The sequence below is a fragment of the Triturus cristatus genome, chromosome 4_1 (genome assembly GCF_964204655.1).
Source record: "Triturus cristatus chromosome 4_1, aTriCri1.1, whole genome shotgun sequence".
In the NCBI taxonomy this organism is placed as follows: Eukaryota; Metazoa; Chordata; class Amphibia; order Caudata; family Salamandridae; genus Triturus; species Triturus cristatus.
The window spans coordinates 708684420-708710300 of NC_140585.1; the positions used below are offsets into that span (position 1 = coordinate 708684420).

General features: G+C 40.2%; 1 protein-coding gene across 4 annotated transcripts in view; it reads right to left on the reverse strand.

The window, feature by feature from the left end:
* Positions 1-22863, reverse strand: part of LSMEM1 (leucine rich single-pass membrane protein 1) — a 241239-nt gene extending 218376 nt beyond the window's left edge. For 2 of the 4 annotated variants that reach the window (XR_014981317.1, XM_085653178.1), the window contains exon 1: positions 22688-22863. The gene's annotated coding sequence lies outside the window, so the exon portion shown is untranslated. Of the gene's footprint in view, positions 1-21514; positions 21640-22687 lie in introns of those variants that run through there. The other 2 variants (XM_085653180.1, XM_085653179.1) reach the window with 2 other exon arrangements.
* Between the last annotated feature and the right edge of the window lie 3018 nt (positions 22864-25881).

The following is a 25881-nucleotide window of genomic DNA, read 5'->3' on the forward strand; positions in this document are numbered from 1 at the left end:
TATTGCTTTCTGCCTAGAATGAGAGCATGAGTCTGTGTGCATACAGGAATTGTTGTTAGCGTTTTAATTTGTGTTGCTGTTGTTCTGTAAAACTTGCACATTCAGGAAAGGCTCAGCTTGTTTTCTTCCAATGTGTTGGTTAGCAATCAGCAGAAATCAGTATCTCAAAAATGTGATGCAAATGCAAACACATTTGAAAATAGCATGGTAGATTTTTCATCAATTCTTGCAATGGCTGAGGTGGTTCCTACATGTTGAAAACTCCAATTAACCCTTACCACACATGTACTCTTACACACATGTCTGTACTCTTCATGCAGTTGTGGAAGTCTCCATGCAGATCTCTCTTGCAGCTGACAATACACAGTCTCCAGAAACACACTCTTTGCACACACGCAGCAGCTTCTGCTACACTTCCATGTGTATTAGTCAGCTCTGTGTGCTGTTTCAGATAGCAGTGTGTAACGCAAACAGATTCTAAATCACCAAGGCTTATTTCATTTGCTCTAGTCTAATCTCTCACCCTCTAACATATGGTCATGGTCTCAAGGAGCTGTTAGGACATGTGCTCCTTTCTGCCTTTCTAAACTAGAATGAACATGTGTCAGTCTGTTACAGTAATTATCACTTGCTCTACCCCAGTAGTAAATGTCCTTTTAAATTGCCAAAGGAAATATCGCTTTCTGCCTAGAATCAGACCATGAGTCTGTGTGGACACAGGAATTGTTGTCAGAGATTTAATTCATGTTTCTTCTATTTTGTAAGAGTTTGACTCGTAGGAAAGGATCAGCTCATGTGATAGGATTTGAAAAGTTTTTTTTTTAAAAATGTAATGAATTTAAATTACATAAAGGTATTTTTTTTTAGTTTTTTGCAGGTATTGGTGAGCAACAGTGAAAAAATATAAAGATGCCTATAAAGTCAAGAAAAACAAAAGAAAAGAAACAACAACTATATTTGAAGACGACTGATAAAAAAAAATAGGAGGCGAAGCACGTGTTGGAAAACAGAAAAAGTCTTCTGGTAAGCAAACTAAAGATTTTTTTAAAAAATATCTTCAAAAAAAAAAAAAATGATCGGAAGATACATTCAAACAGTGTTTCAAGTACAAAACAACAACCGAGTCGACAGCAAAAACAAAATGCTAATATAGACTCAGAAGTTAGGAAGAGTGACAACACGGAAAATAGATTTTAAAAACATTAGGCGAAAAATGTTTCAGAGAAGAGTGATGTTAAATTTGCTGAAGGATATGAAAAAATATAAGAAAAAAACCAAATTTTATAAGAAAAAGAAATTAATTGAAAATATTATTACCAAGGCATTAGAAATAAAAAAAAACTATTCATTTTAATTTTGAACAGGATGCGTAGATTAGATAAATTAGTGAATGCAATGAAGTCACAAAGCAAAAGGAAAAGAGAAGTCAAAAAAAAAAACTTTTGTAAAGTGTTCTTAGGAGAATGGAAGCATAGTTCAAGTACTGAATCATTTTTTAATGAAGAGAGTTATCTTCAAAGTAATAGTTTGTTGCATGCAGTTGACACCAATGGTAGAGCTTATGAAGTTAAGGATGGTTGTGTAATGGAAAAGGAGAAAATGGTTCCAAGAAATGAGGAACAAGTGATGGCTGATGAGGTTATGGGGAGACGTCCTAAAGCCCCAGTGTACACTTGGTATTGTAGTAGTATTTGTACTGTGCATCAGGAATCTATTGATAAATTACGTGACTTTCTAAGAGAATATAGTAAAAAGAGTGTTAAACAGAAAGTTAAGGTGCTTCAAAGACTAGATCCATGCAGAGTGAGAGAGAATACTGGTTTGCAAGGACATTCTCTGGCTTGTCTATCTCGGAAAGTGTGTCAAAGTGTTTTTCACCATTTTAGGATGCTGGCTGTTCATCATACTGAAATGAGAAAGTTTGTGAGAACATTGTATTTTGCTAAAAGTCCAGCACTAAAGTTAAATAAGTTGAATAATGCTCTGTTCCGTGGATCTGTATCAGATGTAGTGAAGGTTACTGATGAAATTCAGTTTTGTTACTTTGGTCCAGAACAAGAAAGTGCAGAAAATGACACAGTTATTGATGAAAATGTGGAAGAGAATGTAGAACTCACTGTTAGTAAAAATTTTGATGATGAAATGACAAAATTTGCTATCATCTCTAATGAAAGACCAAATATTACTTGTATATGTTGCCGGAGAAGCCATTACAAAAATCAAACAAGGAATGTTGATCTGTATAAAAAAAGTGAAAATGAAGATAATTATAAGTGGAAAGATTTTGCAACATATATATTTCTGGAAAATTGTTTTGATTTAGGTGAAGATCAGCGTATTTGTAAATACTGTTATAACAAGTTAGAAGAAAATAGAATGCCAGCTAGAGCTGTACATAATAATTTAGAATTGGTTGATATTCCTCCAGAACTTTCTGATTTAAATACGTATGAGTCTATACTCATTCAATGTGTCCATCCGTTTCAGACCATAGTGCGTATGGAGCCAAAAACTGGTAAATTACCTCCTTCGGATTTACAGAGAGGTTTAAAAGGAAGAGTTGTCTATTTGCCATTAGATTTGAAAAAAAATATGGAAACAATTGATGCAGATACTTTGGAAACTGAACCATTAGTTATTCTGGTTAATGGTGTACCTACAAAGAATAAGAAAATTTGGCAGGAGCTGGTCGATGTACGAAAAGTACAAAGAGCAAATTTGTATTTGAAAAAAAATAATAAATGGTATGAAGCCATTTATATGGATGAAGAAGAAATACTAGAAGACACAGGAATACCAACTGGGCAACTTGAAAAAGTGGATAAGTCAAAAGAAGAAGAAATTTATGAACATTTCAGCATACATCCTCTACATTCTAAAGAAGTTATGGGAAACGCTATTGATCTGTTTCAGATGAAGAAAGCACAAGGAACTCCCGTGAGTGTATGGGAGGAGAGCTTGGAAGCTCGTTGTTTTCCCCAGCTGTTTCCTACAGGAGAAGGAGGACGATATGATGAACGTCCAGTACAGATTCCTGCTTCTGAGTATCGAACTACAAGACTATATGCTGAAGATCCGAGATTTCGTCAAAGTATTCCTTATTTGTTCCATCTTTTATTTGAAAGTGACTTGTCAGCACTATCTTATGCAGTAAATCACATTTTGAAAACTGGAGTACATCTATGTAATGTGACTGCAAAGGATTTTTTGAACAAAGTGCAACAGCGAGATGATCATTTGGAATCTCAATTGATCAATTTAATGGCTTGTCAGCGTGGGACAAATGAATATTGGTACCGACGCCATGGAAAATTGAAATGTATGTTACGGAATTTAGGAACTCCTACATGGTTCCTTACCCTAAGCTGTGCTGAGTACGCTTGGGATGATCTTCTGGATTTTCTTCGAGAGGCAAATTCAAATTGAAAACATCCAATACAAGACAGCAGGAGAATTGTGCTCATTGGATCCGGTTAATGTTTGCAGATATTTCAATCATAGATTTGAGGCTATGATGTCCTTCATCTGCAATAAAAAAAATCCACCTCTTGGAGAAGTTGTGGATTTCTTTTGGAGAAAAGAGTACCAAGCCAGAGGTGCTCCTCATATTCATATGCTGTTGTGGATCAAGGATGCTCCAAAATTTGGAACAGATTCTGATGATGCAGTTTTAAGTTTCATCGAAGGAAATGCAACATGTGCTACACCTAAAAGCACAGAAGAGAAAAATTTAAAAGAGCAAGTTTTACGATTCCAAAGTCATCGGTGTGGAAAATACTGTCGACGGAAGTACATGAGTAAAGATAAATTCTACACAAAATGTCGATTTGGATTTCCACGACCTGTTCTTTCAATAGGAAGAGTAAACAGTTTTATGTCAGCTGTGCGACATACTATTACAAGAAAATCGCCTAAGAATACCTACAATCTAAGAAGAAAAGAAGAGTCAAAATATATAAATGACTACAACCCAGTCATTTTATCCATGTGGAATGCTAACATGGATATACAGTATGTGGCTGACAATTCTATTGCTGTTGCTCGCTATGTCACATCTTACATCACTAAATCTGAGAAAACGGAATTGAAAGAAATGTGGGAAGAGATTTCTCACGAGAAGACTGTCAGTAAGAAGCTATACAGTTTCAGTTTAAAGATGTTATCGCATCGAGAAATTGGATCCTACGAATGCTCAGATAGGTTATCATCTGCAAGACTGTACTCGAAATCCAGAAGAATAATTTGGGCAAGTTTAGGCCTTGTAGGAATGCGAAATTGGGTTCTGAAATCTATTCGAGAAATTGAATATTTAGCAGAGTTCGAACCAGAAAGTACAGACATTTTAAGAACAAATATGTTGGACACATATTACCCACAAAGAAGTCATCACCTTGAGAACATGTGTCTCTATGAAGTGCTGCAGAACTTTATTTTTAAACGGAATGTCACAGAAGATATCAACAATGGAAAATATAAAGTCATTGGTGAGGAAGGATGTTTGGTGAAGCAAACAAAAGGAAGTTTGATAAATCACCGGAAGCTGAGTTGCGACACTCCTGATAAAAAGGAATTTTACTACTTGGCACTTTTGCAGCTGTTTAAACCATGGCGTTCAGAGGAGGAACTACTTGGAGAATTTCAGAGCTATGAAGATTCCTTCAATGCTAGCAAAGACAGCGTTGAATGCAGTACTTTCACAACTTATGTTCAAATGTTAAATGAAGAAATTGAACAAGAAGCAACAATTGCAGCTGAAGTAGCTAGAGACAGTTCTCAAGACAGTCAAAGTTCTGTGACATTCAGTCAAGATCCTCTAGGACAACCGATCATCGAAAATGAAGCAGCAATAGCCATGAACGAAGTGGAAACAGCTATGAATCAAGCTCAGGAAGATTTTGTAGACTTAACATATTTGGAGGAGCAACTGAATGAAGAACAAAAACAAATTTATGAAGAAGTCAGACAAAAAATTGATCACGGATTACTACATGAAAATAAAGAGTGCTCATGCACATCTTTTGAACCAATGAGAATGTATGTAAGTGGACAAGCAGGAACTGGAAAAAGTTTCTTAATTAATGTAATTAGAAGCTACCTACAGAAGAAAATGGATTCCATTTTGTCTTGTGTTGTTACTGCTCCAACTGGGTTAGCAGCGTATAACATCAAAGGAGTTACCTTACATCGTTTGCTAATGTTACCAGTAGAGCATGAGAACAAAATACAGTACCACAAACTAGCAGGAGAAGCATGCTTGGAAGTTATAAGAGTATTGAAGAAAATGAAAGTACTCATTATTGATGAGGTAAGCATGGTATCAAACTTAATGCTTGCCTTTGTGCATTTAAGAATGCAGCAAATTCTGAAGACAGACTTTGACGTCCTATTTGGAGGAAAACACGTCATAGTTTTTGGAGATCTTTTGCAACTTACTCCAGTTAAAGGACAACCGGTATTCCATACACTTACACATGAAGACACAAAAAAGTCATTAGGAAGTATAGGCAATGTAAATATTTGGACATATTTTGAGTATAAGGAACTCATTACCAATATGAGGCAAGCAAATGATGAGGACTATGCAAGTATTCTGAAAGATATAAAAATTGGACTACTCACAGAACATGGCAGAAAAGCATTACAGAGTCGATTGCTGAGTAATCTGTTTCCAACAGAACAAATAGTTCCAGAGAAAATATACAAGGAAATTGCAGAAAAAAATACTGTAATCTGCTTAATGCCAACACTACATGAATGTTCTGTATTCAATCAAGAACTTTTGAAATTGGAAAATGAAGAGATTATAAAACTGGAAGCTGTGGATAAAATAGAACATGAACGAATAACTGTTATATTGACAGGCAAATTGGGTACTAAATTGGATTCTCTGGAGAAAAACATTTCAAAAACAGCAGGTTTGGAAAAGAATCTTTATGTGTGTATGAACTGTAGAGTAATTTTAAGACGGAATTTGGATGTAGAGAAAGGTTTAGTGAATGGAGCTATGGGAAGAGTTGTGGGTTTTATTAATTACCAGAAAAAAGTTGGAATTGAATGTTTAAAAATAAAATTTGATCAGATACAAGTGGTTAAAGACATTTGTCGTTGTTCAGTTCGTTTCTTGCTTGTTAAAGACTTATATGTGCGTAGGAAGCAGTTTCCGTTTTCTCTAGCATATGCTGTAACTATTCACAAGTCTCAAGGATTAACTGTTGATAGTGCTTTTGTAAACATTGGATCTAGTGTGTTTAAAGAAGGTATGGCATATGTTGCTTTGTCACGCGTGAAAAAATTATCTGGTTTATTCATGATAGACTTTGATGACTCAAAAGTAAGTGCTGATGCAAACTGTGTAAAGGAGTATAATAGATTAAGAAGAAGCTATGCTCCTCATTTAGGTCAATATCCTGTGTTTGAAAAATGTGTTGTTTGTCGGAAAAGGAGATTTGAGAATATCTCTAATGAGGATGTACGGAAGAGAAAACAAAAAGATAGTGATGTGACTGCAAGCAAAAAGAAAAAGGACAATGCTGAAGAGGTTGTTGGTTGTCATTTTGAAAATAGCTCTGGTGTCAACTGCTACGCAAATGTAGTGCTGAATGTTGTATTTTATCTTGAAAGTTTGCAAGAGCAGATAATACTAAATCAAGAAAAAATATTCTGTTCTTTGCTGAGTCTCCTCTATGAGAAGCTGAGTAATGATAAAACTAAAATAGAAAGTGCTTCTGATGTTAGAAATCTTTTAGATGTATGTTCTGGACGTACACAGTTTACACAAAATGTCCAGCAAGATGCACAGGAATTCTTGATGTATATCCTGATGGTACTGGAAGATGAAGGGGTAGAAGTAGAAAATGTATTTGGTGTCTCTTATAAATGGGAACATTGTTGTGATAACTGTATGAACACAAGCAGTAGTAATGTTGATTCTGAAAGGTTCATATATTTACCATTACCAGAGAGTAAAACAGTGACTTTTAGTAAATTAGTTAAAGATGCTAATCACAACATGGAATGTTCTCAATGTAAATCAGACATGTTGTCAACGTTATTTTTAAAGAAATATGGACAGTATGTAATTTTAATGATGCAACGTTGTAGAGCTGATGGAACAAAACTGAACACTTTAATAAAGAAGTTTACAGGACAACAATTATCAATATCTGGAAAAACTTTTGTTGCAGTTGCAATAATTTTTCATGATGGGCCTTCTATAACTTCTGGTCATTACACAGTTTATCTTAAATGTGAAAAAGGATGGACACTGTGTAATGATTCTCAATTGATTTTTAAGCAACGTTTGCCTTATGATTTACCCAATTGTTACCTAATTTTTCTGAAACCCAAATTTTAAATACTAACATCATCATTGGGAGAAAGCATTATTAAAATTTTAAAGGATTTAAATTGGATATTTCGCTCAAAAGAGATTTTAAACTTATCATTTGGCCGTAAGGAAAGGTAAAACAAACAATTGTGGACTTCTTTGACAGATATTATTTTGGAAAATGTTCTTTTGCAACAAGGTTTACAGACGTTGTTTTTTAGAAATTGTTATTCTTCTTAAAAGGTATTTTTAACATTTCTATTAAGGTATGTTTTAGTGAGGATATATTTGGGGCTTTTTTAAACAATCTTTCAGATTGTTTTTTTTTTTTGCCCGCTGTTAAATGATGAATACAATTGATTTCACTATTTTCAGTGAAAATCAAAACATTCTGAAAACAGCAAAAAAAAAGGGCAAAAAATTGCTTTGCTAAATATGAAAAAACATGAACTGTTTAATAAAGTGTATTGTTGAATATTAATACTTTTTTTCAGAACTAGAAAGAAAATTTAGAAGATGTTATTCAGTTATCTTTGCAATTAAATAAAAACATTTAAATCTAAATTATTTATTTTGATGGTCAGGTAAGTTTAACATATATGTATGTGTCACTGGTTTCGTTTCATGCTTCCTTTTCTTCACCTGTCCTTACTCTACTTTTCTCATTTCTCTTCTCACTCTCTCTTCCTGCTTTACTACTCTTTTGTAACTTCCTCACTCCTTCTATACTACTCCCCTACCTTTACTACCTCTATCACTAATTTTTCATCCATGTTTCTTTTTCTGTATCCATATGTCTTAGTCTTTTTAACTGCCTTACTCCTTGTCAGTTGTTTGCTCTCTGTGTCTGTATCTGTCACTCTTGATTTGTCTGTTTCACCCTTAATTTCCTTAACATCTCTGAGGCACATTTACAAGCCACCTGTGCCACCACTTTGTCAATTTTCTTGACGTACTAGTGGCGCAGGGTGCTCCTCCATATTTACAAGGAGAGGATAAGCCTCTCTGTGTGTCTTTTCCTCTCCTTGTAAATACAGCCAATTCAAATGCAGCACTAAAATGAGCTATTATGTTTTTTGGGTACCTATACAACTGAAGGCACCACTGCTGAAGAAGTGCTTGCCTGAGCTGCCGAAGATGTGCTCGGCTGAGCTGCTGCAGATGTCGTCGGCTGAGCAGGTGGAGGGTTTGCTCCAGAAGCTCGACGAAAAGTCACTGGATGCATTTTCTCAACGTGTCTCGTCATAGTATGAATACTAAAAGAATACTTCTTGTTAGGATTCCCACGTGACAAGACGCACTGACACAGTTTGCAGGTGACCTTTGGTGCATTCACCTTCTTTTGTCCCTCAGGAAAAGTGAAAAGCTGCCATATAAAGGAGTCTTTCTGCTTCCTCTGCCTCTGTCTCTCAAGAGTGTCCTGCTTACTCTCAGAAGGAGGCTGCTGCTCTGCCATTGTATCTCAACACACAGATTAGCTCCTTCTCCTAGGGAATCAGAACTAACAATGAGGGGGGTGGGTGTGATTTTGGAAGAATCTGGAACTGAAAGTACTTTGAACCAATGAAAAGTGATGTTTCTGGATCACATGACTTGCCATGAGGGGATTGGGTGTGGTGTTGAAACAATCTGAAACTGAAAGTAATGAAAACCAATTAGAAGTGTTGTTTTATTCATCACATACCCCGAGGTGCGCGCACCGAGCAAGCTCCCTGCGCGCACGGTACAATTACGCATGCGCGAATGCGTATGCGCGCATGCGCTTACGTACTATGCGCGTACGTAACGCGCATACGCAGCACGTGCGTATGCGTAAACGTCAGCGCGCGTACTCTACGCATATACGGAAGTGTACCGCGTGGAGTACGTATGTCGCACGTAAGCGTGCGTACGTACGCATTCGTACTAGGTGCGCGCTCCGAGCGCGCAGTAATACGTATGTATGCGTACGTAAATAACGTACGCCGGAATTCATGAAAAATTTACGCAAACGTACTAGGTGCGCGCTCTGAGCGCGCACCCCAAGAATTTATATAAAAAAAAAAAAAGTGGACATAACTTAATAGAAGATATTAACTATGCTGTTCAACTTTAAATTAAATAAAACTTTAAAAAAAAATAAGCCACACCAAATTAAAGGATACAGATAATATCTAAATGTATACATAGGGAAGTTTTTTAAAAATAAATATTTCAAAAATATAATAAAAAAATAAAAAAATTAGCATTTAAAAAACCATTGAAATTCACTGAAAAAACCATAGGTTTCACACACGTTATAGTTAGGAATTAGCATTTAAAAAACCTTGCAAATTCACTGAAAAAACCAGAGGTTTCACACACTTTATAGTTAGCTGGACATTTTACTCGTAAAAAAACAATGAAATTCCCACGTTATAGTTAGTTCAGCTAACTATAACTCGCGCGCCCGCAATCCACTGCTGATGACGTCACATATTACATCACTCATGACATGGTCAGTGACATCACTGATGACATCACTGATGACATCTCAAATGACATCACTGATGACATCATCCTTGTGATAGAGTAGCACATCTTCTCACACTCTAATATAACCTTTGATACACCGACAAAAAATTTAAGAGTTCCATTCTCAAAACCATACATACTGCAATACCAATAACTACATACCCAATTATTAACTCTTAGGTCAACATACACCTCCACACACTCACCTGTACAGTCACTCATACTTACAGTCACTTCATACAAAAGTATCATATGAATTTATACACACACATATATAGACACTCACACACTACAAATCATCCATAGAGGTGCTCTCACACTTACTCAATCATGCAAATAATCACACTCCCATTTACTCACCTAGGCAGTGAAACACACTCAAGTTCACTTACTCATAAAAATAGTATCACATTCTTATGCTTTTATACAATCATTGATACAAGCACACACTCATCCATACAGCCACTCTCACAATCACACACTCTCATATATACCCACTTATATACTCTTACACGCATATACTGCCTTTCACATATGTAGTTAGTCACACATGTGCCACTGAGATATACATTCAATCCCTAACACACCCATACATACACTCATCCAACCATACAGTCCCTCACAGATGCACTCTTAAAACCATGCACCCATAGAATCACCCAATCACACATCTATGCATAGAGTGACACACACCCTACCCACACAAACACTCATGAACCCAGACAGATACTCACACAAGCAATCAATAACTCATATAGACACTCATATAGCTGTTCTCAAAACCATGCAGCCACTTATACACCAACATACAGACACATACATACATTTACACAGTTTAGTCACTAGTCTGCAGTAAGATACATTTAATGACTAACTTAAAGAATCATGTTATGCACCACAGAAAATCATCCATGTACACACTTGTACACCCACTCATTCTTAAACAGGCCTTTCCCTATATATATTAAACATATTGAAATTTTTCAAAAACACATACTCACTGGATGATGTCATCAGTGACGTCATCAGTGATGTCATTTGAGATGTCATCAGTGATGTCATCAGTGATGTCACTGACCATGTCATGAGTGATGTAATATGTGACGTCATCAGCAGTGGATTGCGGGCGCGCGAGTTATAGTTAGCTGAACTAACTATAACGGGGGAATTTCATTGGTTTTTTACGAGTAAAATGTCCAGCTAACTATAACGTGTGTGAAACCTCTGGTTTTTTCAGTGAATATATATATATATATATATTACCTACTGGCGGTCGCCAGTAGGTAGTTATAGTTAGGACCCCTTTTCCATAGGAAATCCGCAACATTCTATTTTGAATAACTTTGGCGCCGGTCGACGAATCCTCGCGAATTTCTCAAAATAGGTGGGGCGCTATGCTCCGCTCCTACCCTGAAAGTCTCGGGGGGATTCGTCAAGCGGGGGCTGAGATAAAAGGGGGGTCCCAAAACGCGTTTTTCCCATGCATTTTTCCATAGGACCTTTAGAACGAGCTACAGCCCGAACGGCTGAACAGAATTACTAGAAATTTGGCAGAGAGGTAGCCATAAGGTCAAGGAAGTGCCTTTTGCAGGTCTGGTGTAAATCTGTTCAGTATTTCCTGAGTAAATAGCATTTAAAAGCATATATATATGTGGGCGGAGCCTAACCACACATCTCATCCTGAGATCTGATTGGCTGTCAGCACTTCATCCAAGAAGTGTTGGCAGCCATCTTGGGACAAATATACATGATAGCACCTCATTAAAAAGCATTGCAGTTAATAAAAGGTTTTAAGACTTTAGTTACATTATAAATCATTTGTTGATGGTACCATACTCATTTTAGGAATTGTGGTATGTTCTAAGGTGATTTCACCATGTGAAAAAGCCTTCTGCTGGGATATCATGATTGAGAGAAAAATATTTTCTCATGCTTTTACCACAGAGGTTTGGAAGGTGATCTATAGGCTAAACTGAGAGCTTATTTTCTGTAAATTCACATTATCTTTCTCAGTCATGTGAGAATGAAGTCTGATATTCTCAGTAAAACATGTACATCCAACAAGGGCAGAGACTGTCAGTTGATTCCTTTGTGTTCTACTGCAGCTTCCCAGAGTGTTCCAAAGAACTACTAGAGCGCTAACAGTCCTACTTATGATAAACGTATGGCACACCTGAAGCCATCTTGCTTGGATTAAAGTGGTAACTCTTAAAACATTTAATTTAAAAAGGAACAAAATGAGGGGGTTCATTTTTCCATAAAAAGTATGATTAGTGCTGCAGAAAGAAAAATTAGGGCACATTTTGAGTGACTTCTCAAATCCTCTTCTATTTCATTAAAAAATTCTGACATGCAGACTGAAACATGCCCTTTCAATACCAGCAGCAGTTTTCCCTGGTGAGCAGTAGCTTTACTACAGTGATCTAATGAGCAAAAAGAGTGCTATCATTCTGAATTTATGGCAAATGTGTGACACATCTGAATGCCTTCTTGATGGAATCAAAGTAAAAAACTGAAAGTATTTCCTACTGAGGAGACTGCAGTAAATGAGGAAATTAGGAAACTTCATAACAAATAAGTCTCCCAAGATGGCCACCAGAGACAAAAGAGCCCAAATGTAGCCCAAATATCACCCAGATGTAGCCCAAGTATAGCCCAATGACAGAATGTCCCAGAATGTTCTTAAAAACAACTAGAGCGCTTACTGTCTTCATTATAACAAAAGTATGGCACACCTGAAGCCATCTTGATTGGAATAAACTGGTAACACTTAAAACATTTAATTTAAAAAGGAACACAATGAGGAGGTTCATTTTGCCATAGAAATTATGATTAATACTGAAGAAAGAAAATGAGGGCACATTTTGAGTGACTTCTCAAATCCTCTTCTATTTCATTAAAAAATTCTGACATGCAGACTGAAACATGCACTTTTAATACCAGGAGCAGACTTCCATGGTGGAGTAGTTTTACTACAGTGATCTAATGAGCAACTAGAGTGCTAACATTCAGAATTTATGGCAAATGTGTGACATATCTGAATACCTTCATGATGGAATCAAAGTAAAAAACGGAAAGCATTTCCTACTGAGGAGACTGCAGTACATGAGGAAATTAGGAAACTTCATAACAAATAAATCTCCCAAGATGGCCACCGGAGACAAAAGAGCCCAAATGTAGCCCAAAATCAACCAGATGTAGCCCAAATATAGCCCAATGACAGAAGTGTGCAAAACACGTATTATTTTGTGTTTTTGCAGTGTTATATAGTGCAGACTTGTCAGGTATTGGAGTGCTTTACATGAGCATTGGTTACATCACACAAGAACAAATTCATTTTGGTTGTAGACATGGGGAGACTAAGTGATTTGACCAGAATCACAGAATGTCGAGCTGAAGCAGAAACTTCAACCTGGTTCCCCAGTTGCAAAGTCTGCAGTTCTGGAAGTAACACCACATCCTCTCCCCTAAGTGCAACATTTAATCAAGTGGTCAACTGGATAAAAAAACATAAAGATAACAAATAATTTAAAAGTGCTTTGTCGCTATTTGAAAACTCAGAAAATATGTCCTTATTTTAGTCTTTTAGAGCACTAACCATAATTTTGATGCCAATAAGACCCTCTCATATATGTAATTTCTAAAGGAAATGCTCTAGGTATTACAGTTTTGATTACATCAAGATGATGTCAGGCGTTCCACACTTTTGTAATAAATATAGAATGTTAGCAATCTAGTTGTTCATTAGGATACTGTTGAGAGGCAGAGGCCAGGGGCACGGACTCTGAAAATTGAAGGCAGGTAGGAGGGTGCAAAGGCAACAATTTAACCACACTGAGCAGGCAGGAAGGGCCGTGGAAGCACAACAGACTATGGAGGGCAGTGGAAAGGGGGGCAGGGGCAACAAACCAACAATACAGGACTTGCAAGAGAGGCTGTTGGAGGGAAGATCTATTACGGGTCAAGGAAGCTAGGGGCGGTCCCCAGATCCCCGGGAGCCACCACAGAACTGAGCAGGAGAGTGAGTCAGGGACAAAAGGGGCACCTTAATTTGAGCCGGGGTGCCTAGGAACGCTTGCTCCAAAAATGAAGAAAACAGACATATGAGACATGGAATTGGAGGCAGAATACAATGGCAGTTTAATGAGAAAATGCAACTTCAAAGAAACCGCAGAATAGAGACATAAAGTACAAAAAACAGAATCCAGATAATCATACAGCTGTCATAATATTCTCTGTATCTCAATTAATGCACTGACAGAGAGAGAGAGAAAACACATCTATAAATGCATCATGAGAAACAAGTTACACCAAGGAAAATGTTACCTAGGAACACTCACGTTTACTCTTAGAGCAAGCATTCCTGCAATTACAATACAAAATCTTTTAAATGCAAAAGTAAAGAGAACAATGGTTAAACATAACATGACATTTCATATAGGTAAAATAGAATAAGATACTTCAAGCAAAGCAGAGCAAGACATTTTAAGCAAAGGAAGACAAGAGCTCCCAGCTCTTGGGGAAAACCTGCACTGCCTGTTAACCTACATACAGACGGCGAGGTAGTCCGTCGATATCTGTGGGTGCTCCCTTTTTATATCATTTTGTGGGCTCCTTTGCACGCTACATCTACCTACGTATGCTACCCAAAAGCTTCAACTGCAGATTTTACCAGACATTTCGTCATTTACCCACTTAATGCTGACAATGGACTGGGTGAAAAGGTCAGTCTCTCAGGCCAATCGCTTATCGTAAGTTCCATAGAGCAAGCAGAAAATAATGGGTATTGTACGGGAATTCAATATATTCATGTATAAAATCTCCTCAGTTCTCCTAACTTGACGCTCTGCGGTTGCCACTTCCTTAAAAGCGGGAAACCTGCCCAGGAAGCAAGTACCAGTCCAGGATGCAGCCTACTGTATGTCGACAGCTTCAGGGGGATGTTGAACTTTGATATCGAGCACGGAGCACTCGGGTAGGGTGGGGGCTACTAGTTTGGATCAGAAGGCCTTGCAGACCTGCCTTCAGACTGCTATACACTAAAATTGCAGAGCTATGGTCAATTTAACAAAGAGGCCTACATATTGAACAGAAGGGCCTACACAGGGGTTTTATGCTGGCTGAGTGGTAAGGATGTCTCAGGATAATTATATAGCAATACAGGACCCACTGGTCAATTTAATACGGCCTACAAATGCAGCTGGCAGGGCAAGGACAAGGGTCTCATACTTCAGGTGTGGACAGAACGGGCCAGGGGCCCCCTGTGATACAAAATCTACCCTCCTTCAAGGCTGTGGCAATGTAATAGACCATTGTGGGCAGAAGGAAGAGGCAATGGTAGTACAACCATACATGCCAACAGACCCGATTCAGCCAGGAAACGTCCAATGTTTTTAAGCTCAAATGGGCTTTATTTGATCTGTCTCCTGTCTACAATATCCTCTTTTTCAATGTAACTCAAAGGGGAAAATCAATACCCCAGTTTTTTTTCAAAATCTCCCTCTTACCAAGTTCAAAATGTTCGCAAGTATGGTACATTGGATCATGGAAGGAAATGGGATAGGGACATGGACTTGGATAACAGAGGACAGGAGGGACATGGAGAGGTGCACCAAACTGACCCTGCAGGGCAGGCATCAGGGTTTGCAGCAGCACAATACACCACACAGGGCATGCAGGACGGGAGTGCAGCACAACAATCCATAGAAAGCAAGAGGGAGGGGACAGGACCATGCACATGGACAACAGAGAACAGAGGGGCAAGAGGCAATGGTAGCTAGCTGACCATAATGGACAGACAGGAGAGAAAGCTGCAGCATAACAGACCATAAAGGGCAGGAGGGACGGATCAGGGGCATTACAATGGAACAGACAAGCCAGGAGGGAGGGAGTAGGGCTGGGGGCAAGGGGGCAGGGCAGGAGCAGCAAGATAGCCATGGAGGTCAGGCAGGATGGGCACTAGAAGCAAGACACACCATGAAGAGCAACAGTGAGACTGTGATGGCATACACACAGACCATGGAGGGAAGGTGGGAGGGGGTCAGGGGCAGCTAACTGACCACACAGGGAAGGTGGGAGGGGCCATGGCAGCACAGAAGACCATGCATGGCAAGTGGGAGGGTTAGTGGCAGCACAATGGCTATGATGGGCAAGAAGGAGGGTGGAGGGGCATGCACAAAGGACAATGGAGGATAGAAGGGAGGGTCAGGACCTGTGCACAGACAAGAAAGTTCAGGGGAAGGGACCTCACAACAGACCACACGGGGCAGGCAGGAGGAGCAGTTGCAGCACAACAGACCAGGGAGGGCAGAAGGGTGTGGCAGTACAATGGACCATGTAGGACAGGAGGAAGAGGATAGGGGCATGGCATGTGGACAGGCAGGGTGGAGGTGGCAGGGACAGGTTACAGTCATCTGACAATGCTAGGCAGGTGGGAGGGGAGTGGCAGCTCAACAGAACACTCAGAGTAGATAGGAGTGGCAGGTCCATGGGACATGGTGGGCAAAAAGGATGGAGCAGGGGCATGCACAAAGACATCGGAGGGCAGGGGGAAGGAGAATAGGGGCAGCAAGCTAAGCACAGAGTTTAAGCAGGAGGTCAATGATGGGGCATAGAATTGGGCAATGGAGGGCAGGAGGACTGGACTGGTACATCATACTAAATTGAGGGCAGTGGCAGCACATCAGACCATGCATGGCAGGAGGGAGGAGGCTAGTCCATGGATTCACACAACAGAGGATAGGGAGGAAGGGGATGGGGCAGCAAGCTAACTGTTCAGAGAAGGCGGGTATTAGGAACTTTATTGTTTTTAAAACATTGTGTCTGTGCGAACTACTTAAAATATGAACAAGTATGCAGCATAATCTCACTTTTATTCAGGAAGAAGAGGACGTTTGTGACTGTGACTCCGGGCTCACTTGGCAGAAACACCCCCTGACCCTCCACCCCCTATCGCAAAATGTAATGCCTGTGAAAAGGGTAGGTGAACACAGTGTTATATAGAACATAGTCCTGAGAGCACGATTGAAAATGAAAACTAGATATAGTGAAATATAATTTGCAATACATTGTGCGCAATGACAGATTCATTGGAGAGCGCGAGATAGCACAGGCACTAGCGCGTGCTATGCGATATGCGCCTTGGAGTGTAATATGCACAGGGCAGTGTTGTGTAACCTAACTAGTCTCTAAAGTTGTAATATAAAATATGTGCTGGGGAGTGTAACGTTGCATATGCACTGTGACAAATATATGGATCCCAGATTGTAATATGTATGGCATAGCACTGTGCGTTATAACATAGGCATCGAGAAAGGCACGTTAGATGGGGCAATATAACCCGTGCGAAGACAAGTGTGGCATGACATATTCACGGGGTGGTGTTACAGTGCACATGGGCTAGAGAGTGTCATAGCATATGCACTAGCTAGTGGAATACAACACAGAGGTGTGTGGCACTCGGCAGGCAATGGTGGGTGTAACACAGCATTGGGCTCTGTCAGGAGCACGCTGTGACTCTCAAGTGATGTTCGTCCCCTTTCCAGAGAGTAAAATAAAAAGTATTACACATCCGGCAGTGGATGTGTGTTTTATTAACCGTGAGGGGGGTTTCTTGCATAGTTTTGGTCGAATTTTTGTCGAATCCCCTTTGAATGGCTCGGTGTGCATGTGTATTAAATGTGCCCGTCAATAGCTACCCATGTTTGTATAAATAAACGACAAGGGTGTCTACCAGGATTAGGCACGGTAGGGCATCAGACATGTCAGAGCTTCACTAGTGGTGTAAATACATTCCACGTGGATTCATTGCATGCATAGTCGCCTTTTAATGAATATCACGCAAATCATCATGGTGATAGGTACGTACGGTTTGTCCAGCATGTCCTAGGTGTGTCTATAAATATATATTTTTTAAAAATAATAAAAAACAGTGGCCGGCCCTGGGGATTGGGGTCAAAAAAATATAATTAGGAGACTGGCCCTGGGGGATGGGGTCATCAGGGCCAATAAATTAGAATAAGAAGGGGAACCAAACAGCCCCCCTTCTTAAAAAACTAAAATAAATAAAAGACTGGCATCGTGCCGGAGGCCATGCCCCCTCCGTGCAGCACTCTGCAAACGCGCCCCCAACAGGCATCTCCAGTATGCGCCAGGGAGCTGCGCTGCAGCCAGGTGTTCTGAGGCCAAGCCCCTTTTTACACCTCTCTGCAACGCAGCTCTGTGGCGCTTACTGGAGGTACCTAGTGGTCTAGTTTGACCCTAGGGACCCTTAGGATTCAGGGGGACTCTCAACTTAGAACAGCCACAGGCCGCGTTTACACAGTGGTGAAGGGAGGGGACGGGGCCTGAGGTGACGTGTGCAAACACGCACTATGGCATGTTTTAAATTGGGGATATAATTTCCCTTCAATACTGAGGGCCCCTGGGGGCTAACTAGCCCACCAAGTGCTTCCAGTAAGCGCCACTGAGCTGCATTGCAGAGAGGTGGTCCAGGCCGTGCCACTTTTTACACCTCTCTGCAACGCAGCTCTGTGGCACTTACTGGAGGTACCTAGTGGGCTAGTTGGACCCTAGGGACCCTCAGGATTCAAATGAACTTAATCTCCCAACTAAAAATGGACACAGGGCGTGTTTACACAGTGGTGAAGGGAGGGGACGGGGCCTGAGTTAATGTGTGCAAAAACGCTCTGTGGCCTGTTTTAAGAGGTAGTTTTAATCCCCATGCCCTATTATACACTAGGGGCTTACAGAGGAGGTCATGCTAATCACAGGGGGACCCCAACGCATAATGTTCCCTAGTGTATGTAGGTGTTTTCACTGTATTCTAAGTGTCTTTTAACATAGCACTGGCTCTAGGACTGGTTAGTCAGACTCAGTTACCACCAGTATCCGTCTGAAAAAGTTGAGGGTACAGGATGATTTTGCAACAAGGCTTCTTTCTGCTCTTCTTTTTGTTCTTTCTGCACGTTATCCTTCTTCCTGCACTTATCTTCGTATTTGAGGACTTCTGTTGCTTCTTTCTGCACTTCTTTTGTTTCTTTCTGTGCATTTTTTCTTCTTTCTTCACATGTCCTATCTCTGTAGGCATAGTTAGAAATTAGCATTTAAAAAACCTTTGAAATTCACTGAAAAAACCATGGGTTTCACACACGTTATAGTTAGGAATTAGCATTTAAAAAACCTTAGAAATTCAATGAAAAAACCAAAGGTTTCACACATGTTATAGTTAGCTGGACATTTCACTCGTAAAAAACCATTGAAATTCCCCCGTTATAGTTAGTTCAGCTAACTATAACTCGCGCGCCCGCAATGCACTACTGATGACGTCACATATTACATCACTCATGACATGGTCACTGACATCACTCATGACATCACTGATGACATCTCAAATGACATCACTGATGACATCACTGATGACATCATCCAGTGATTGTGTGTTTTTATGAAAATTATATATTTTTTATATTTATGTATATCTCAAGGTCAAAGGAAGAATAAATGGGTATATAAGTGTCTAAATGGATACTTTTTTTTGGAATTTTTTTTGTGTAACTGACTGTTTAAGTGTATCATAGTGAATACATGGCTTACTGAGTAATCTATAAATATTTAAATATCTGTATCAGTTTCTTACTTTGTGTATAAGTGGCTGCATGGGTTGGTGAGTAGCTACATGAGTGTCTATATAGGTTATTAGTTGGTTTTTTATCACTATGAGTGTCTGAGTTTCTGTATGGTTCGGTGGGGGGTATTACTTAGTGCATAGGTGCATGAATGAGTGACTCACTGTTTGTATGTGTTGAATACAGCATGTGTGCAGGACTGTATGGGTGGATGAGTGTGTGCATGGGTGTGTTAGTGAGTGAATGACTGTCTCAATAGTGTCTTTATGAGTAACTACATATGTTTTAAACTAGTATATGTGACTATTGGTGTATATAAGTGAGTATATGTGAGAGTGAGAGATTGGAAGAGTTCCTGTATGAATAAGTATGTGTTTCTATAAGTGATTGTTTAAAAGAGTAAGTATATGTAAGTTTCTGTAGAAGTAAGTGTGGTGGTGTGTGTATAACTGTATATGCAAGTAAATGGATGATTGATTCTTTATTAGCATGAGTGACTATGTGTGTGAGTTACTCTATGGATGAGTGGCATTGTGTAACGGGATGTACAGGTGTATGAGTACATATGATGAGTGAGTACATGTATGAGTGACTGTAGAGGACTGTTGGTGAATTACTGTATGTGTATGTGGTTCTTAGAATTACTGAATAGGTTGTTGTAACTGATATTGATATGTTCATTATTTTGAACATTTTAGTTTCTATTTTTGAATGTGTGTTTCAATGGTTATATTAGGGGGAGAGGAGGTCTGCCACTCTATCACAAGGATGATGTCATCAGTGATGTCATCAGTGATGTCATTTGAGATGTCATCAGTGATGTCATGAGTGATGTCAGTGACCATGTCATGAGTGATGTAATATGTGACGTCATCAGTAGTGCATTGCGGGCGCGCGAGTTATAGTTAGCTGAACTAACTATAACGGGGGAATTTCAATGGTTTTTTACGAGTGAAATGTCCAGCTAACTATAACATGTGTGAAACCTTTGGTTTTTTCATTGAATTTCTAAGGTTTTTTAAATGCTAATTCCTAACTATAACGTGTGTGAAACCCATGGTTTTTTCAGTGAATATATATATAGTTACTGCTTTATGAATCGGCAATAATAAAAAACATTTAACTAAAAAAATTAAGACTTTTACTTGCTGATGCCCATATGACAAATATTCACTGAAACCTTATACCCACACTTTATTGTTTAGGTGTCATTTATAGTTTTATCAGTAAAACTGTATGTCTGTGCAAATATAATAATCATTACAATAGAAAATGTGCTGCCTGAAAATGACAGTGCGCTATCACGCCATGATTTAATGATATTTGTGCGACAGTTTACCCCACAATGTACCACCAGCTACATAGTACACCATTACTACTTTCTTGCTTAGCAGACGTGGCTCATTTCTACACTTGTTCTTTGTGTGATTCTTAGATTTTTTGCAATCCCCGAGTTCAGTGATGTAACATTGATGGCAGCACCCCCACTCTGAAAATTGTTCCAGCACCACTGATGACTAGTGCAAGAAAAGTACTATATTTGCACCAGCTCTGTCTAACATGTATAATATTATCTACATGATATCTACCACACAAAGTAGTGGACTATATCTAGTTCACTTTAAACACGCATCTTCTGAGGCAACTTATCAAGCAATGCATCGCAATTACTATCCGTAAGTAGATCAGCAGCAGAACTGTTACTCACCACTTTCAACCACTGCTTCTCTCACAACCCAATGACCATTATTTAGTGTCATGAAAACCCTATAATGAACAAAGCCCTATCCAATGGAGTAACCACAAAGACCATTAAACCAACAAGAAGATTATATTATCTAGCAACAGCTACACTCAACTATTATGATGATTCACACCAGAACAACATTTACCTTCCTAATCCCATGCCAAACTTGGAAAGAAACAACGGCAAAAGGTTAATAGCAAACCTTAGGTTAATGGCAAACCTGTCTAAGAAGCAGAACACCCAGCTGCAATACACTGAAAAAAACTTAGCTAGTATCTAACTACAGAACAAAAATATCTATCCTTTAATGAGACGACTTACCAGCTTCCAGTCGAAGTATGCATCATCTTCAGACTACTCATCAGCACCCAGGAGGTAATTCAAGGCAGAGGACCCTAAGCAAGGGCTTCCTCTACCTATTCAAAGTAACCTGCCCCAAGCTCCTGGACTCTCCTACGGAATCTGTGCTTGATGGAATACACTGCATATGTTTGGTCTTGGGACATCTATCCCCAATGAAGCAGAGCATTTCCCATATGATACAATGGATTGGGCTTAAACTAACAATTTCACATTTTCAAAAACACCTACAGATCCACCTGTTGCCACAGATCCAAATAAATAAACAGGAAGAGTTTATACATTTAAGTGCTTGGTTAACTCAGTGGCACACTAAGCTGCATCACAAACCATTGCAATAAGCAACTCGTGCGAACAAAGGGCTTTGCATCCATATCTTTACATGGCCACTGTGGACAGAATGACATAACAAAATAATCACAAGACGGTGTAGTGTCTAATGACAATGCTTTTATAATTGTATTATTAGCCTTAAGCAGGCGCATTGTTTCTATCAATTTTATTTCTAAACGTTTTTATTCTGGTTACATGAACCTCAGTTTATTTAAATCCTACCAGTCAAGCATGCAGTGCTGTATCACGTGACTGAGGCCAGAATTACGGCAGATTGAGTTTCAGTGCAGCTGTCTGAACTGTCAGGGAGTTTTCATTAATTCACTGTTGTCGCCTTAAGCTCTGTACATTCCACTTTTACTTCTTCTACAGTAAAAATGTCAATTTATCATTATTCATTTTGCTAGGTATTATATAAAGTTACCAGGGAGAAAATTTCAAAAGCGGAACCCACTTAGAAAATGTCCAGTGGACATCGGAAAAGTTTCAATGTTCGCCTTTCGCTTTTAAGAAAGTTATATTTTCGGTAAAAAATGCAAAAATAGCCTTTTTCACGGAGGTGCCAAATTTTCACTAAGCGATCACCCACCTCTACTACCCAAGAGCGTAGGAAAGTAACTAAAAAAATGTGTTTTCAATTTAAGTATTTGTTAGGCGAGTAATATCATTTCTACTTGTTCAGATGACAGGAGACAAGCTTTCGATTGGAAATGAAAAAAGTATTCGTATAAATGACATGTCCCACGGGTAGAAGAGCGAAACCATGTACTTCTGCACAAATAAAACAAATATTGCACTTACGAGACCTTGGCCAAATCCTGTCAATGCTCAAGAATGACGATCCCAAAATCTTTCAACATGCAAATTCAGGGGAAAACGCACGTCATGTTCTGAATCTTTTTTCAGCCACTTTATAACCTGCCAACAGCTTCAGAACAGCAACAGCTCCTCCTCGCCTGCATCAAACACACGATCTCGTCCATGCTATATTTAGCTCAACTTCGAGCCAAGCAGCCAGTCATTTAAAAAGGTTTAGCCATTTTGTTTCAGGAAGACGACTCAAACTCAAAATTCTACAAAGACAAATTAAAAAGTTGAGACTGGTTATTTTACTGAACTATCAATTAATTAAGTCTTAGTTGTTCTTCAATATGCAGCAGTCCTGTGCCCTATCGCAGCATATTTACAGATTAAAAGTCACACTCATTCTGTCGTGGTTGTGGTCTGTGGAAATTCAGTTACACTTATCGATGTGCTCTGAAAAATAATGGCAGTAAGTAAAAATATTCTTGCTTACAAAATGACTGACAAACAAGGAAACAATCTAGTGAGTGGAGTATAAAACAACGAGCCCTTTCATTAGAGTAATATGGCCCATATGTACCAACACATTTTTCTATAGACGCAGAATGGGTACAACGCTTTGGTACATCAGGCCCTTGCTATTTTAGAAAATGAACATACCACCTATTTGCAGGGAATGCTGCTTTCTATGTCAAAGCATTAGGAAGGCAAATTGGGCTGCTGCCATGTTGTATGGCGCCATTAAGAAGGCTAGTGGGGTTGGGGCAGCGTTGGCAAGCCACAAGGGCAGGTTATAAAGAAACTGTGGATTTGAGAGCACTCGTGCAGTGGTATCGTTGTTGGAATTAGGAAAGGTGCAGAGCTGAGGCCAAGCCTAAAATGTACAGAGCACGATTCCCATAGTGTATTTTTGAATTGATAACAGAGACTGGGCACAAAAAATTATGCAGCCTTTGTTGGAACTGTCCCTTTTTGCAGGGTTATCCCCAAACGTTTTTCTTCCTCCTGTATTTTTTCTGACCTGTTTTGGTTGGTTTTTCTGACTCTGGACACTTTGCCACTGTTGATCAGTGCATGTGCTTTCTCTTCTGAACTTGTTAACATTGGTCTGCAACTGCTTGGCATATTTAATTTACTTTTAAGTCCCTTGTACAGTGGTATCTTAAATATCCAGGGCCTGTAAATTAAATGCTACTAGTGGGCCTTCAGCGCTGCTTGCGCCAACCACCGAAGTAGCCTTTCAAACCTGTCTCAGGCCTCTGCCGGGGCAGGGCCTGCACGCGCAGTTTACTGCCGCAGTGATGTGGGACTTAAAGTGTTTACCATGTCTAAAACTCCCATTTTACTACATAGAGGTCACCCCTAAGGTAGGCCGTAGGTTAGCCCTATGGGCAGGGTGCTGTGGAGGAAAAAGGTAAGACAAGTGCCTGTGTTAAGTGGCATGTCCTGGTAGTGACGAACAGCCTGCTTGGTTTCTCACTGCTGTGAGACTGCCCTCTCATAGGTTTGCATTGGAAATTCCCTGATATGTACTACAGTGGTAATTTCTGATATGAAAGGAGTAGCGTGGCCATGTTTGGTATGTTTGGAACAGTAGTAATAAATCCTGCTCATTGGTGGAAGCGGGCTTGTTATCACTATTTTAGAAATGCCACTTTTAAAAATGAGCATTTCTGTGAGCTCATGACTCTTTGTGCCCTGCCTGGTTGTATATTGACCGTTTGCTTTAGTCTGACAGGAGAAGGGGATGTGCATACACTCAAGACAGTTACATGGGGGGTTGAGGTGTGTCCTGCCTTTCCTGGGTGAATCAGTGCTGGGCTGAATAGACTTTGGCTGCCTTTAGAGTGGTGGGAGGAGTTTCCCTTGCACCTGAATAGGCCTCGTCTGCATTTAGAGTTGTGGGAGGAGTTGTACCTGCACCTGAATAGGGCTGTGCCTGCCTTTTACAATGCTGTCTCCGCCCCACTGGAGTGTGTCAGGAGCCGTGGCTTGGGATTGAATGGGGGTTTTGTGCACTTCTGAAAGTTGTTTGAAGGGCCACCAGAACAAAGACTTTCGGACTATATGTACAGGGGCTGTGACCCCATGATTTTAGACACTACGTGGACTTGTAAGCAGACGCTGCTGGCTCTACTAACTTCCTATTGCCAGAAAGAACTCGTTCTGCTGCCAGGAAGGATCACCATTTGGACTACTGGCTTTGCTGGGTTGACTTGCTGCTCACAGATTGCTGGGCTGCTGGAAGGACAACCACTTTACATTGCCTTATGTGCTAGTCTGCAGTCTGTTCCCCTGGGCCCTCAGTGATCTTCCAGGGCTGAGTGGCCTGCCCTGTGCTGTATGAAAATCAGGCCATGAAGGACGCTTTCCTGATTATTTTTTTTAGCACCTTAAGGGCGCTTTCCTTTTATTGTTCACAGCGCGTGAAAGGCGATTTTTTTTCTACCCCTAGCAGCGCGTGCAGCGCTGCACTGCCCAATTAGATTTGAAGGGACAGGAGGGGAAAGCTGAGGAGAAAGAAGTGCTCTCCCTCTTGTGCCTGCCATGTGGTGAGCTTGGAGTTTGCCTGGCAACCTACTGAAGTGGAGTGCGCCCTCGCCCGGTTTCCTGAAGCCGGAACCTCCTCGCCGCACCAGCCGCAAAGGACTACCGGATCATGCTCCGCTGCAATGTCTCCTGCTTCGGACAGCTAAAGGAGGGCTCCCAGCGAAACGGTGTTCTGCCGGGGGGGCTCACTCTGGGCTGTGCCAGAGAGAATTTCCTCACAGGAACTGGCTTGGAATCTTGGAGTCCCACTTTAAAGGCCTGCCCGTGTGGGCTGTACTTCAGGTGGCGTTTCAATAGGCTTGCGGAAGATGAGGTCCTACTCATAGGCATTTCGTACAGCAGTCCGCTCGGCCCCGGAGGGCTCCAGATGAACTGCAATGCCATTAGTTCTTTTGGAGAGGTGGCGGGATACCTAAACTGCCCGACATTTGCCTGGTCTGTGTTGGAGTAGATAGGGTGTGTGTTTTTACCCCAACCCCTTACTTGGTGTGCAATCACAGGGGCCATTTAGCCTGCATGTTGGGGTGAAACCTCTGGAGAGGACCCTAGGAGTAGTGCCGAACGGTATTCCCCACCAGTACACATCAGGAATTCCTGTATTAAAAGTTGTGGGCGCTCAGGTGCTCCTGGGCCCTACATTT